The following is a 12,976-nucleotide window of genomic DNA, read 5'->3' on the forward strand; positions in this document are numbered from 1 at the left end:
TAATGTCTTTTATCTCTATCTTATTTTGTTTTACTGTTTGTTTTTCTTTACCTTCTTTTACTGCTTTTCATTAATTTATTAATACTAATATGTGCTATTAATTATGATTTTAACTTTTTAATGGTTCACCTTTTTAAACTCTTTTATGGATGAATTTTAATTTCCTTAACTCTTGCTCATGTTTATTACTGTATCTTATCATCGCCACTTATTTTTTATTATTTCGAAATTTTTCCATCATTGTTCATGTCATCTTTTTATATTTTCTGAACTGGATTTCTGCTTTCATCCCTTTTTTTATTGCGTTTCCTATTCTTGCTGATTTTATGTTTATTTATGTTTGGTGCTCATAGTGTCTTTTTAGGCTGTATGGTTCTTGTATTGTCTGGGTTCTTATCAAGTACTATAAATTATGGAAAGGACCTTTTCACCTTATGTCTTTTTACATTGTCTCTCTCTGTTAGTCTTGATTTAAGCTGTGCCTTTTGTTTTTACTTTATTGTGCTTATTGTTTGTTTGTGTTTTATTATTTTGTGCTGAATGCTTGTCAAATCACTTTGTAAACTATGTTTTTAAAAGTGCTATACAAATAATAATAATTTAAAAAATAAATAGATTTTCGACTACGCATATATTTAACTATGTTTGTATATTTAACTATCCTTTCTATTTGTTTTCAAATTAATCACACTAATTTTCAACAGTTTAGCAAATTTATTTTCTTTTTTTGTGTTCATGAAGCGCGGTGGTAAACTACGTTTAAACATTTTAAAATGAGATTGAAGCTGAACTGCCTGAAGCGGGGCTTTCTGCTGCGCTGTCATCTACACCAATGGGGATCAGACTGTGACGCCATCTTCAGACACCGACATGTCCGCGTAGGAGACCAATGGAAAAGAGGTACCGTCGTATCGTGATTACGTCACACAATAATCCTCGAGTTTTTTCCCGCCGCTCCACTGCAGACACACAAACGTTCGCTTCACTGAGAGACGGCAGAGTGGGGAGGTGGAGGGGACCTGAAGCTGTCACCGGAGGAGTCACCGTGGCCCCTCCTCACCAGTTATATGAGTTAATTTAAAAAATGGAGGGAAATTGTGTGTTGATGTGCTTAATGTACCAAACCAAGGTAAAGTTTCTGTCAACTTTCAAGACGTTCAACACGATTCCCTGATGTGTACAACCAGCAATTAAGCTAACCGTTGCGCGTCAACACAAACGAGCTAACGGCTAAGACTTCGCGCTGCTGTATTAAAATACTCAGACCTCACACTGAAGATCATATTAGAGTTAAGTAGTAGATGATAAAAGAATTTGGAAGAGAATTGAATGACTCCACATGAATAGACTTAAGAATTAGACCTTGATTTAGGTACACTGATAGTTAAATCATACAATTGACTGAATTTTATATCATTGTTGGTGACGTGTCTAAATTGTGTAGACTGTAATGGCTTACTTTATGTCTGTAAAAATAGATTATATCAAATGAAACCTTTTATTCACTCATTTATAAGTGGTGTTTACTAATAGAAGCATATACACATATATGTTTAGTGCACTTAGGGCAAAAATGATTGTTTAATCTTGAACAAGTCTCTGTTTAACCTGAAATTTATTGAGACAATGTGGAGAAAAAAAGTGACAACAATGTATTTTGCTTTTTTGGCCGTTTTGCTGTAGCTAAGCCCGCTACATTTCTGTGGGTCATAGCTTATCTGTAGTAAAGCCTGATCAAGCACATAGTAACTGGTCGCTTAGCTCACTTAGCTTAGCACCAAATAGCTTTCTAACACTGGCAATAGCTTAAATTCTCACTGAAATTGACAATAAGTATAAGAATCTATCTTATCACACGGTCAATTGTATTTTAATTTTGATGTCATTAATTTGACTTTACTCTATTTGTCATTATTATTCTTTTGATTTTTTTTTATTTATTCCTCTTTTTATTTTAAATCTTTACTCTCTTGAATATTTTTACGATCAATTTATGGTTTTATTTCTTCATCTCATTATTTACCTTTGCTAATTCTTTGTGTTGACCATTCCCCACAGGCCATGACTGCTTATCTCTTTATACTATATGTTTATCTTTTCACCCCCCTGTTTCTCTTCCATGCTCCTGCTAAAAAACGTTTGTTTTCTCACTGATCACCTGTGCAATACTGTTTTAGTGGAAGACACCAACTTTTGCTTGCCCATCTGTGGAAGAGGACCACCTCTTATGTAAGCCTACACATCTCAATCAGTCAACAAAAACAGAAGATTTTTTATACCAAGGCTATTATATACAGAAGTGTATTGTATTCACTTGAAGAAAAAAAAAACTCAGGTTTTTCAGAGTTATTTATTCTTCGGTTTGGTTTTTGTGGTAATTAATTTTGTTTTTCTGATTAATATTTTTTCATTGGTTTGTTTTTTGCTATAATTATTATATTGGTTTGTTTTTTGTTATAATTACTTCTGTTTTTATGAGTAATTTTTTTGTGGTTATTAATTTTGTTTTTTTGATTAATATTTTTTTATTGGTTTGTTTTTTGTCATAATTATAATATTGGTTTGTTTTTTGTTATAATTCTGTTTTTATGAGTAATTTTTTTGTGGTAATTAATTTTGTTTTTCTTACTAATATTTTTGTATTAGTTTGTTTTTTGTTATAATTATATCTGTTTTTATGAGTCTTTTTTTCTGTTTTCAGATGACTTTTTTCCCGTTTTTCGGAGTAATTTTATTTCCTGAAATATCGAGACACTTATAAATCCCGCGAGAGCCTCAACCTGCTGTTTTTGTGGTAATTTTTTCCTCCTGTTTTTAGGAGTAGTTTTTTTTCCTGAAGTATCGAGCTACTTCGAAATCCCGTGAGAACCTCCAACCTGCAGTTGACTCCCGTGGATGTGTGGTGGCTCCTGTGTCCCGCACGGATCAGAGATCCTGTTCGGCACATATATGCCTTATCCTTAACTTTCTACCGGTCCGTACCGGGTCAATAAAGGTAAGGTATTAGCCACACACAGGGTATGATACCCTTGTTGTGTTTTTGACTTTATCCTTAAATTTTATATAAGCCTATTGTTCAATGTAATACTTAAGGAATAGACGAAGATGTGGCATTAAAAACATGCATTGCTTCTACATTGGAAAGCCGGTGGAAAGTTCAGGAAAAACTTCGGGAAAAAATTACTCTGGAAAACAGGAAAAAAGTAATCTGAAAACAGAAAAAGGTTCCCTAATATTTTTAGCTCAAAGTTACTAACCAGCTGAGCTGCTTTCACTTGCATTGGACTGATCAGTAAGTTTAAAGTGAACTGTCTCCCTCTGAACGCCTTCAAACCTTAAAAACTGTCTGACGTCCACTCTGCATGCTACCTGAGATGGTTCAATAAAACAAAAAACATCGAGCTATTGTTAATCATTAATTTATTGATTAATCAGAAAGCATTCTTTCACAAACAAGGTTAAGTGCATGTTTGAGTTGCAACATTGTGGCATTAAGACACTAATAATGATAATTTACTCAAGCATTAATTTTTCAAAAGTCTAATGGGAAAAGTATCTTTCAAACACACATTCATGCAGGATTAGCTCTTAAGGCACTGTTCAGTTTTCACATGCACACAATAAATAGGACAATAAATAGAATAACTTACACCTGTTTAAGAGATTGTATTAGTTTGCAACTGTTGCTGATTAGTGAGAGTAAATATTCCTTGTACCTAGAGTTATGTGTGTTATTATATTTTTAAAACCACCTTGTTTGACTTCTTAAAGATAACATAAAACATTTCCTGACTGAAAACATACACAGGATAGGTTTGACCAGTGAAACAATAAATATACAGTATGATCTGTGGTAAACATGAGTCCATCCATCATGACACACAAAGGAAAATGTGTCCTGTTGGTTTTTATAGGAGCACAGCAGCTATGATGGTGAATGTGACCAAAGTGAGGCTGATCTTGTTGTGCGCAGTGGTAGTTGCCGCGTTGCTCATTGTTGTTGCTGTTGCAGTACTGGCGCCACCTCCGGCTGTTGTGGTTGCTTCTGTTGTCGTTGCTACGGTTGTTGTTGCGTTGTTGGTGCTTGACACAGCATCTCCTGCAGCTCCTGCCGCCGCTGTTGCTGCTGCTTCTGCTGCATTTGCTGAGGCCTCCATTGCCTCTGCCATCTCTGCTGCAGCCTGAGCTGACGGTGCCGACATTGCTCCTGCTGCTGTTTCCACCGTTGCCTCTCCAGACTTGGCTGCTGCCTCAGCCATCATTGCCACAGTATGTGCCTTTTTCACCGACTCCATCTCCTCAGCTGTTAGCCCTGCGTCGTCGGTTAACACATCCTGGAGTTGTTCAGTGGCCTCTTCTGCTTCTTTCACTGCTGTTTTGGCATCTTCAACCAGTGCTTTCATAGATTCTGCATCCGAAGAAGCTGCCTTTTTCGCCACATCTGCTGCTGTTCTTGCTGCTTTTGCAGATTTAGCGGCTGATGCTGCTAGTTGTTCTTTTTGCATTGCTGCTATTTCTGGTGTTGCAGCCTCTGCTGCTCTCTTTGCTGCTTGTGCTGCTTTCTCTGCTGCTTGTGCTGCTTTTTCTGCTGCATTAGTGGCCACTTCCACCGGTGCTGACCCTGCTGCAACTAAAGCAGCAGCTTTTGCTGCTACTTTTGAAGCTCTCGCCGCTGCCTCTGCTTCTTTCTGTGCTGCAGGTCCAGCAGCTTTGGCAGTGGCTGCTGCAGCAGCAGCAGATGCTGCGGCAGCTCCTGTTGTCCCAACTACAGCCATCTTCTGTCCTTGAGCTGCTTCGTATGCAGCTCCCTGTGTAGTTGCCGGGGGCAGTCCTGGATTGGCTGTTGTGCTTTCAGTGGTGTCTTGGGTTGTCATCAAAGCTGCTGCAACTCCTGCTGCTGCCTCTGCTGCCGTTGCTGCTGCTTGTGCTGTAGGCATCATTATACTGGCCAGGTTTTCAGACACAGCCTCTGCTTCCAGTTCTGCATCAAGGGCTGTTGATTGTGTCATTTTGGCCACAGTCACTGCTGCGGACACTGCAGCAGGGTTTTCATTTGCTGTCAGAGCCTCGAGTAAGTCTTGTGCATCCCTCGCTTCCGTTGCAATTGCATTCGCAGCGTCTGCCGCTTCTTTCACGATTTCTGATGTTGTATTGTTAGAGGCTGCATTTATAGCTGCTGTTGCTGCTTTTTGTGCAGCCTTTGCTATTCCTAAGGATGCATTTGCAACTTTTTGTAAATCAGCTGCTTTTGAATCTGGGGCTTCTGCTACTGTTTTAAGGGCTTTGTCTGCAACTTCTTCTGCAGCTGTTGCGGCGTCTTTGGCAGCCTGAGCTGCTGCTGCGACGGTTGATTCTCCTTTTGTTAAGGCTGTGGCAGCTTTGGCTGCTTTCTCTGCAGCTTTGAAAGCAGATTCTGCTCCAGAGACAGGGGTTCCAGCAACTACCGAGGTAGAGGCTGCTAGTGCTGTTGCCGCAGCAGTTGCTGCCGTGGATGTTGCCACCAGTGCAGTTTGTTCTTCAATTGTTGCAGTTGTGTTATCATTATTGGTGTTGGGATCTCTAGGGAGTGCATTTTTGGCAGCAGACGCTGCTGCTTTTGCAGCTGTTGCAGCTGCAATTGCCGCTGACTTTTCCGTTTCTTCTGTGGTTGCAGTTCCAGTTGCTACTGATGCAGTTTTTGCTGTTGCCACAGCCATTTCTGCTGCTACTTTCCCTGCAGACATTGAAAAACCACTTGGTCCCGTACTATCTTCCTCACTGAGCGAGGATATTTTTTCCCCCAGGATTTCTGCAGCTTTTTCTGATTTGTTAATCACTGACTTCACAGCTTCCTCAACAGCTTTAGTTGCTGTGGGTAGACCTAGAGCAGCCATTTCTGATGCTTTTGCTGCTTGCTCTGCAGCACCTGCTGAAGCAGATGCTGCGTCACTGAGATCTTTCACTGCTTGTTTTAATGATTCTGGTGCTGACTTTGCTTCTTGAATTGCTGCTTGAGCTGCTTCTTTGGCGGCTTGAGCAGCTTTTACTGCAACTTCCGCTGCCATCTTTGGTAGTTTTTTTCCTGTGGCAACAAGTTCGGCACATATCGCTGCCTCTTGTGCTGCTGTGATTGCTGACTCCAGACTTTTCGATGGTTTACCTCCTGTAATTACTGATGTTGCTGCTGCTGCTGCTGCTGCTGTGGAAGCTGCAGCAGATGTCACTGAAACTGATGCTGAGGCCAAAGAAAATAAGGGGGTGACTTCTTTCTTTGCGGCATCTGCAGCTTTCTGTGCTGCTTCTTGAGCTTCCTTGGCCTGTTGCTCTGCTGCTGTTGCTTGTTGAGTGCCATTTTCCGAGGGATCTACATTGAGAGCAGCCAGTGTTGCGTTTGCTGCTTGCAGTGCTGTAGAGAGTGCATCTTTGGCCGCTTCCAGTGCTGTTCCTGCTGAGTCCAGAGCTGTCTTTGATTGCTCTTGTCCTTGTGGCATCTGTGAGGCTGTGGCTTTCAAGGCTTCTCGTACATCAGCCACTGCTTTTTCTGCATTGTCTGCAGCTTTTGTTGCGAGCTGGGCAGCTTCCTTGGCCTCTTCTACTGTTTTTGCATTTGCAGCCTTCTCTGCGGCTGCTTGTACCTCATCTGCTGCGTCTGTTGCATTTGTCAGCGTGTCTGTAACTGTTTTACCAACAGCTTGCAATGGTTCAGGGAAATCTTTGACAGCTTCTTTGGCGGCGTCTGCAGCATTTTTGGCGGCCCTTACTGCCATCTTGGTGGAGTTCATGGCTTGTTGTGGGGTGATTGATCCTTCCAACAGCTGTTTGGAGGTCTGAGCTGAGACCTCAGCAGCCTCAGAGGCCTCTTGTGCTGCAGCTTGTGCCTTGTCAGCATTGGGTCCTGTGGTGACTTTGGCTGCGGCCTGTGAAGTTACAGCAGAAGCGGCTGCTAGAGCTGCTGCTTGGGCAGCAGTGTTGGCTGCCAGCCTTCTTGCATTGTCTTCTGGTGTCAGTCCTGGTGTGGGGGTTGCTGCCTCCTTTGCGGCATCTGCAGCTTTCTGTGCTGCTTCTTGAGCTTCCTTGGCCTGTTGCTCTGCTGCTGTTGCTTGTTGAGTGCCATTTTCCGAGGGATCTACATTGAGAGCAGCCAGTGTTGTGTTTGCTGCTTGCAGTGCTGTAGAGAGTGCATCTTTGGCCGCTTCCAGTGCTGTTCCTGCCGTGTCAAGAGCTGTCTTTGATTGCTCTTGTCCTTGTGGCATCTGTGAGGCTGTGGCTTTCAAGGCTTCTTGTACATCAGCCAGTGCTTTTTCTGCATTCTCTGCAGCTTTTGTTGCGAGCTGGGCAGCTTCCTTGGCCTCTTCTGCTGTTTTTGCATTTGCAGCCTTCTCTGCGGCTGCTTGTACCTCATCTGCTGCGTCTGTTGCATTTGTCAGCGTGTCTGTAACTGTTTTACCAACAGCTTGCAGTGGATCAGGGAAACCTTTGACAGCTTCTTTGGTGGCGTCTGCTGCATTTTTGGCGGCCCTTACTGCGCTCTTGGTGGAGTTGATGGCTTGTTGTGGGGTGATTGATCCTTCCAACAGCTGTTTGGAGGTCTGAGCTGAGACCTCAGCAGCCTCAGAGGCCTCTTGTGCTGCAGCTTGTGCCTTGTCAGCATTGGGTCCTGTGGTGACTTTGGCTGCGGCCTGTGAAGTTACAGCAGAAGCGGCTGCTAGAGCTGCTGCTTGGGCAGCAGTGTTGGCTGCCAGCCTTCTTGCATTGTCTTCTGGTGTCAGTCCTGGTGTGGGGGTTGCTGCCTCCTTTGCGGCATCTGCAGCTTTCTGTGCTGCTTCTTGAGCTTCCTTGGCCTGTTGCTCTGCTGCTGTTGCTTGTTGAGTGCCATTTTCCGAGGGATCTACATTGAGAGCAGCCAGTGTTGTGTTTGCTGCTTGCAGTGCTGTAGAGAGTGCATCTTTGGCCGCTTCCAGTGCTGTTCCTGCCTTGTCAAGAGCTGTCTTTGATTGCTCTTGTCCTTGTGGCATCTGTGAGGCTGTGGCTTTCAAGGCTTCTTGTACATCAGCCAGTGCTTTTTCTGCATTCTCTGCAGCTTTTGTTGCGAGCTGGGCAGCTTCCTTGGCCTCTTCCGCTGTTTTTGCATTTGCAGCCTTCTCTGCGGCTGCTTGTACCTCATCTGCTGCGTCTGTTGCATTTGTCAGCGTGTCTGTAACTGTTTTACCAACAGCTTGCAGTGGATCAGGGAAACCTTTGACAGCTTCTTTGGTGGCGTCTGCTGCATTTTTGGCGGCCCTTACTGCGCTCTTGGTGGAGTTGATGGCTTGTTGTGGGGTGATTGATCCTTCCAACAGCTGTTTGGAGGTCTGAGCTGAGACCTCAGCAGCCTCAGAGGCCTCTTGTGCTGCAGCTTGTGCCTTGTCAGCATTGGGTCCTGTGGTGACTTTGGCTGCGGCCTGTGAAGTTACAGCAGAAGCGGCTGCTAGAGCTGCTGCTTGGGCAGCAGTGTTGGCTGCCAGCCTTCTTGCATTGTCTTCTGGTGTCAGTCCTGGTGTGGGGGTTGCTGCCTCCTTTGCGGCATCTGCAGCTTTCTGTGCTGCTTCTTGAGCTTCCTTGGCCTGTTGCTCTGCTGCTGTTGCTTGTTGAGTGCCATTTTCCGAGGGATCTACATTGAGAGCAGCCAGTGTTGTGTTTGCTGCTTGCAGTGCTGTAGAGAGTGCATCTTTGGCCGCTTCCAGTGCTGTTCCTGCCGAGTCCAGAGCTGTCTTTGATTGCTCTTGTCCTTGTGGCATCTGTGAGGCTGTGGCTTTCAAGGCTTCTTGTACATCAGCCAGTGCTTTTTCTGCATTCTCTGCAGCTTTTGTTGCGAGCTGGGCAGCTTCCTTGGCCTCTTCCGCTGTTTTTGCATTTGCAGCCTTCTCTGCGGCTGCTTGTACCTCATCTGCTGCGTCTGTTGCATTTGTCAGCGTGTCTGTAACTGTTTTACCAACAGCTTGCAGTGGATCAGGGAAACCTTTGACAGCTTCTTTGGTGGCGTCTGCTGCATTTTTGGCGGCCCTTACTGCGCTCTTGGTGGAGTTGATGGCTTGTTGTGGGGTGATTGATCCTTCCAACAGCTGTTTGGAGGTCTGAGCTGAGACCTCAGCAGCCTCAGAGGCCTCTTGTGCTGCAGCTTGTGCCTTGTCAGCATTGGGTCCTGTGGTGACTTTGGCTGCGGCCTGTGAAGTTACAGCAGAAGCGGCTGCTAGAGCTGCTGCTTGGGCAGCAGTGTTGGCTGCCAGCCTTCTTGCATTGTCTTCTGGTGTCAGTCCTGGTGTGGGGGTTGCTGCCTCCTTTGCGGCATCTGCAGCTTTCTGTGCTGCTTCTTGAGCTTCCTTGGCCTGTTGCTCTGCTGCTGTTGCTTGTTGAGTGCCATTTTCCGAGGGATCTACATTGAGAGCAGCCAGTGTTGTGTTTGCTGCTTGCAGTGCTGTAGAGAGTGCATCTTTGGCCGCTTCCAGTGCTGTTCCTGCCGAGTCCAGAGCTGTCTTTGATTGCTCTTGTCCTTGTGGCATCTGTGAGGCTGTGGCTTTCAAGGCTTCTTGTACATCAGCCAGTGCTTTTTCTGCATTCTCTGCAGCTTTTGTTGCGAGCTGGGCAGCTTCCTTGGCCTCTTCCGCTGTTTTTGCATTTGCAGCCTTCTCTGCGGCTGCTTGTACCTCATCTGCTGCGTCTGTTGCATTTGTCAGCGTGTCTGTAACTGTTTTACCAACAGCTTGCAGTGGATCAGGGAAACCTTTGACAGCTTCTTTGGTGGCGTCTGCTGCATTTTTGGCGGCCCTTACTGCGCTCTTGGTGGAGTTGATGGCTTGTTGTGGGGTGATTGATCCTTCCAACAGCTGTTTGGAGGTCTGAGCTGAGACCTCAGCAGCCTCAGAGGCCTCTTGTGCTGCAGCTTGTGCCTTGTCAGCATTGGGTCCTGTGGTGACTTTGGCTGCGGCCTGTGAAGTTACAGCAGAAGCGGCTGCTAGAGCTGCTGCTTGGGCAGCAGTGTTGGCTGCCAGCCTTCTTGCATTGTCTTCTGGTGTCAGTCCTGGTGTGGGGGTTGCTGCCTCCTTTGCGGCATCTGCAGCTTTCTGTGCTGCTTCTTGAGCTTCCTTGGCCTGTTGCTCTGCTGCTGTTGCTTGTTGAGTGCCATTTTCCGAGGGATCTACATTGAGAGCAGCCAGTGTTGTGTTTGCTGCTTGCAGTGCTGTAGAGAGTGCATCTTTGGCCGCTTCCAGTGCTGTTCCTGCCGAGTCGAGAGCTGTCTTTGATTGCTCTTGTCCTTGTGGCATCTGTGAGGCTGTGGCTTTCAAGGCTTCTTGTACATCAGCCAGTGCTTTTTCTGCATTCTCTGCAGCTTTTGTTGCGAGCTGGGCAGCTTCCTTGGCCTCTTCCGCTGTTTTTGCATTTGCAGCCTTCTCTGCGGCTGCTTGTACCTCATCTGCTGCGTCTGTTGCATTTGTCAGCGTGTCTGTAACTGTTTTACCAACAGCTTGCAGTGGATCAGGGAAACCTTTGACAGCTTCTTTGGTGGCGTCTGCTGCATTTTTGGCGGCCCTTACTGAGCTCTTGGTGGAGTTGATGGCTTGTTGTGGGGTGATTGATCCTTCCAACAGCTGTTTGGAGGTCTGAGCTGAGACCTCAGCAGCCTCAGAGGCCTCTTGTGCTGCAGCTTGTGCCTTGTCAGCATTGGGTCCTGTGGTGACTTTGGCTGCGGCCTGTGAAGTTACAGCAGAAGCGGCTGCTAGAGCTGCTGCTTGGGCAGCAGTGTTGGCTGCCAGCCTTCTTGCATTGTCTTCTGGTGTCAGTCCTGGTGTGGGGGTTGCTGCCTCCTTTGCGGCATCTGCAGCTTTCTGTGCTGCTTCTTGAGCTTCCTTGGCCTGTTGCTCTGCTGCTGTTGCTTGTTGAGTGCCATTTTCTGAGGGATCTACATTGAGAGCAGCCAGTGTTGCGTTTGCTGCTTGCAGTGCTGTAGAGAGTGCATCTTTGGCCGCTTCCAGTGCTGTTCCTGCCGAGTCCAGAGCTGTCTTTGATTGCTCTTGTCCTTGTGGCATCTGTGAGGCTGTGGCTTTCAAGGCTTCTTGTACATCAGCCAGTGCTTTTTCTGCATTCTCTGCAGCTTTTGTTGCGAGCTGGGCAGCTTCCTTGGCCTCTTCTGCTGTTTTTGCATTTGCAGCCTTCTCTGCGGCTGCTTGTACCTCATCTGCTGCGTCTGTTGCATTTGTCAGCGTGTCTGTAACTGTTTTACCAACAGCTTGCAGTGGATCAGGGAAACCTTTGACAGCTTCTTTGGTGGCGTCTGCTGCATTTTTGGCGGCCCTTACTGCGCTCTTGGTGGAGTTGATGGCTTGTTGTGGGGTGATTGATCCTTCCAACAGCTGTTTGGAGGTCTGAGCTGAGACCTCAGCAGCCTCAGAGGCCTCTTGTGCTGCAGCTTGTGCCTTGTCAGCATTGGGTCCTGTGGTGACTTTGGCTGCGGCCTGTGAAGTTACAGCAGAAGCGGCTGCTAGAGCTGCTGCTTGGGCAGCAGTGTTGGCTGCCAGCCTTCTTGCATTGTCTTCTGGTGTCAGTCCTGGTGTGGGGGTTGCTGCCTCCTTTGCGGCATCTGCAGCTTTCTGTGCTGCTTCTTGAGCTTCCTTGGCCTGTTGCTCTGCTGCTGTTGCTTGTTGAGTGCCATTTTCTGAGGGATCTACATTGAGAGCAGCCAGTGTTGCGTTTGCTGCTTGCAGTGCTGTAGAAAGTGCATCTTTGGCCGCTTCCAGTGCTGTTCCTGCCGAGTCCAGAGCTGTCTTTGATTGCTCTTGTCCTTGTGGCATCTGTGAGGCTGTGGCTTTCAAGGCTTCTTGTACATCAGCCAGTGCTTTTTCTGCATTCTCTGCAGCTTTTGTTGCGAGCTGGGCAGCTTCCTTGGCCTCTTCTGCTGTTTTTGCATTTGCAGCCTTCTCTGCGGCTGCTTGTACCTCATCTGCTGCGTCTGTTGCATTTGTCAGCGTGTCTGTAACTGTTTTACCAACAGCTTGCAATGGTTCAGGGAAATCTTTGACAGCTTCTTTGGTGGCGTCTGCAGCATTTTTGGCGGCCCTTACTGCGCTCTTGGTGGAGTTGATGGCTTGTTGTGGGGTGATTGATCCTTCCAACAGCTGTTTGGAGGTCTGAGCTGAGACCTCAGCAGCCTCAGAGGCCTCTTGTGCTGCAGCTTGTGCCTTGTCAGCATTGGGTCCTGTGGTGACTTTGGCTGCGGCCTGTGAAGTTACAGCAGAAGCGGCTGCTAGAGCTGCTGCTTGGGCAGCAGTGTTGGCTGCCAGCCTTCTTGCATTGTCTTCTGGTGTCAGTCCTGGTGTGGGGGTTGCTGCCTCCTTTGCGGCATCTGCAGCTTTCTGTGCTGCTTCTTGAGCTTCCTTGGCCTGTTGCTCTGCTGCTGTTGCTTGTTGAGTGCCATTTTCTGAGGGATCTACATTGAGAGCAGCCAGTGTTGCGTTTGCTGCTTGCAGTGCTGTAGAGAGTGCATCTTTGGCCGCTTCCAGTGCTGTTCCTGCTGAGTCCAGAGCTGTCTTTGATTGCTCTTGTCCTTGTGGCATCTGTGAGGCTGTGGCTTTCAAGGCTTCTTGTACATCAGCCAGTGCTTTTTCTGCATTCTCTGCAGCTTTTGTTGCGAGCTGGGCAGCTTCCTTGGCCTCTTCCGCTGTTTTTGCATTTGCAGCCTTCTCTGCGGCTGCTTGTACCTCATCTGCTGCGTCTGTTGCATTTGTCAGCGTGTCTGTAACTGTTTTACCAACAGCTTGCAGTGGATCAGGGAAACCTTTGACAGCTTCTTTGGTGGCGTCTGCTGCATTTTTGGCGGCCCTTACTGAGCTCTTGGTGGAGTTGATGGCTTGTTGTGGGGTGATTGATCCTTCCAACAGCTGTTTGGAGGTCTGAGCTGAGACCTCAGCAGCCTCAGAGGCCTCTTGTGCTGCAGCTTGTGCCTTGTCAGCATTGGGTCCTGTGG

Source organism: Halichoeres trimaculatus, unplaced genomic scaffold (genome assembly GCF_033239565.1).
Source record: "Halichoeres trimaculatus isolate MK-OKI-2021-1 unplaced genomic scaffold, fHalTri1.1 fHalTri1_scaffold_14, whole genome shotgun sequence".
Lineage (NCBI taxonomy): Eukaryota > Metazoa > Chordata > Actinopteri > Labriformes > Labridae > Halichoeres > Halichoeres trimaculatus.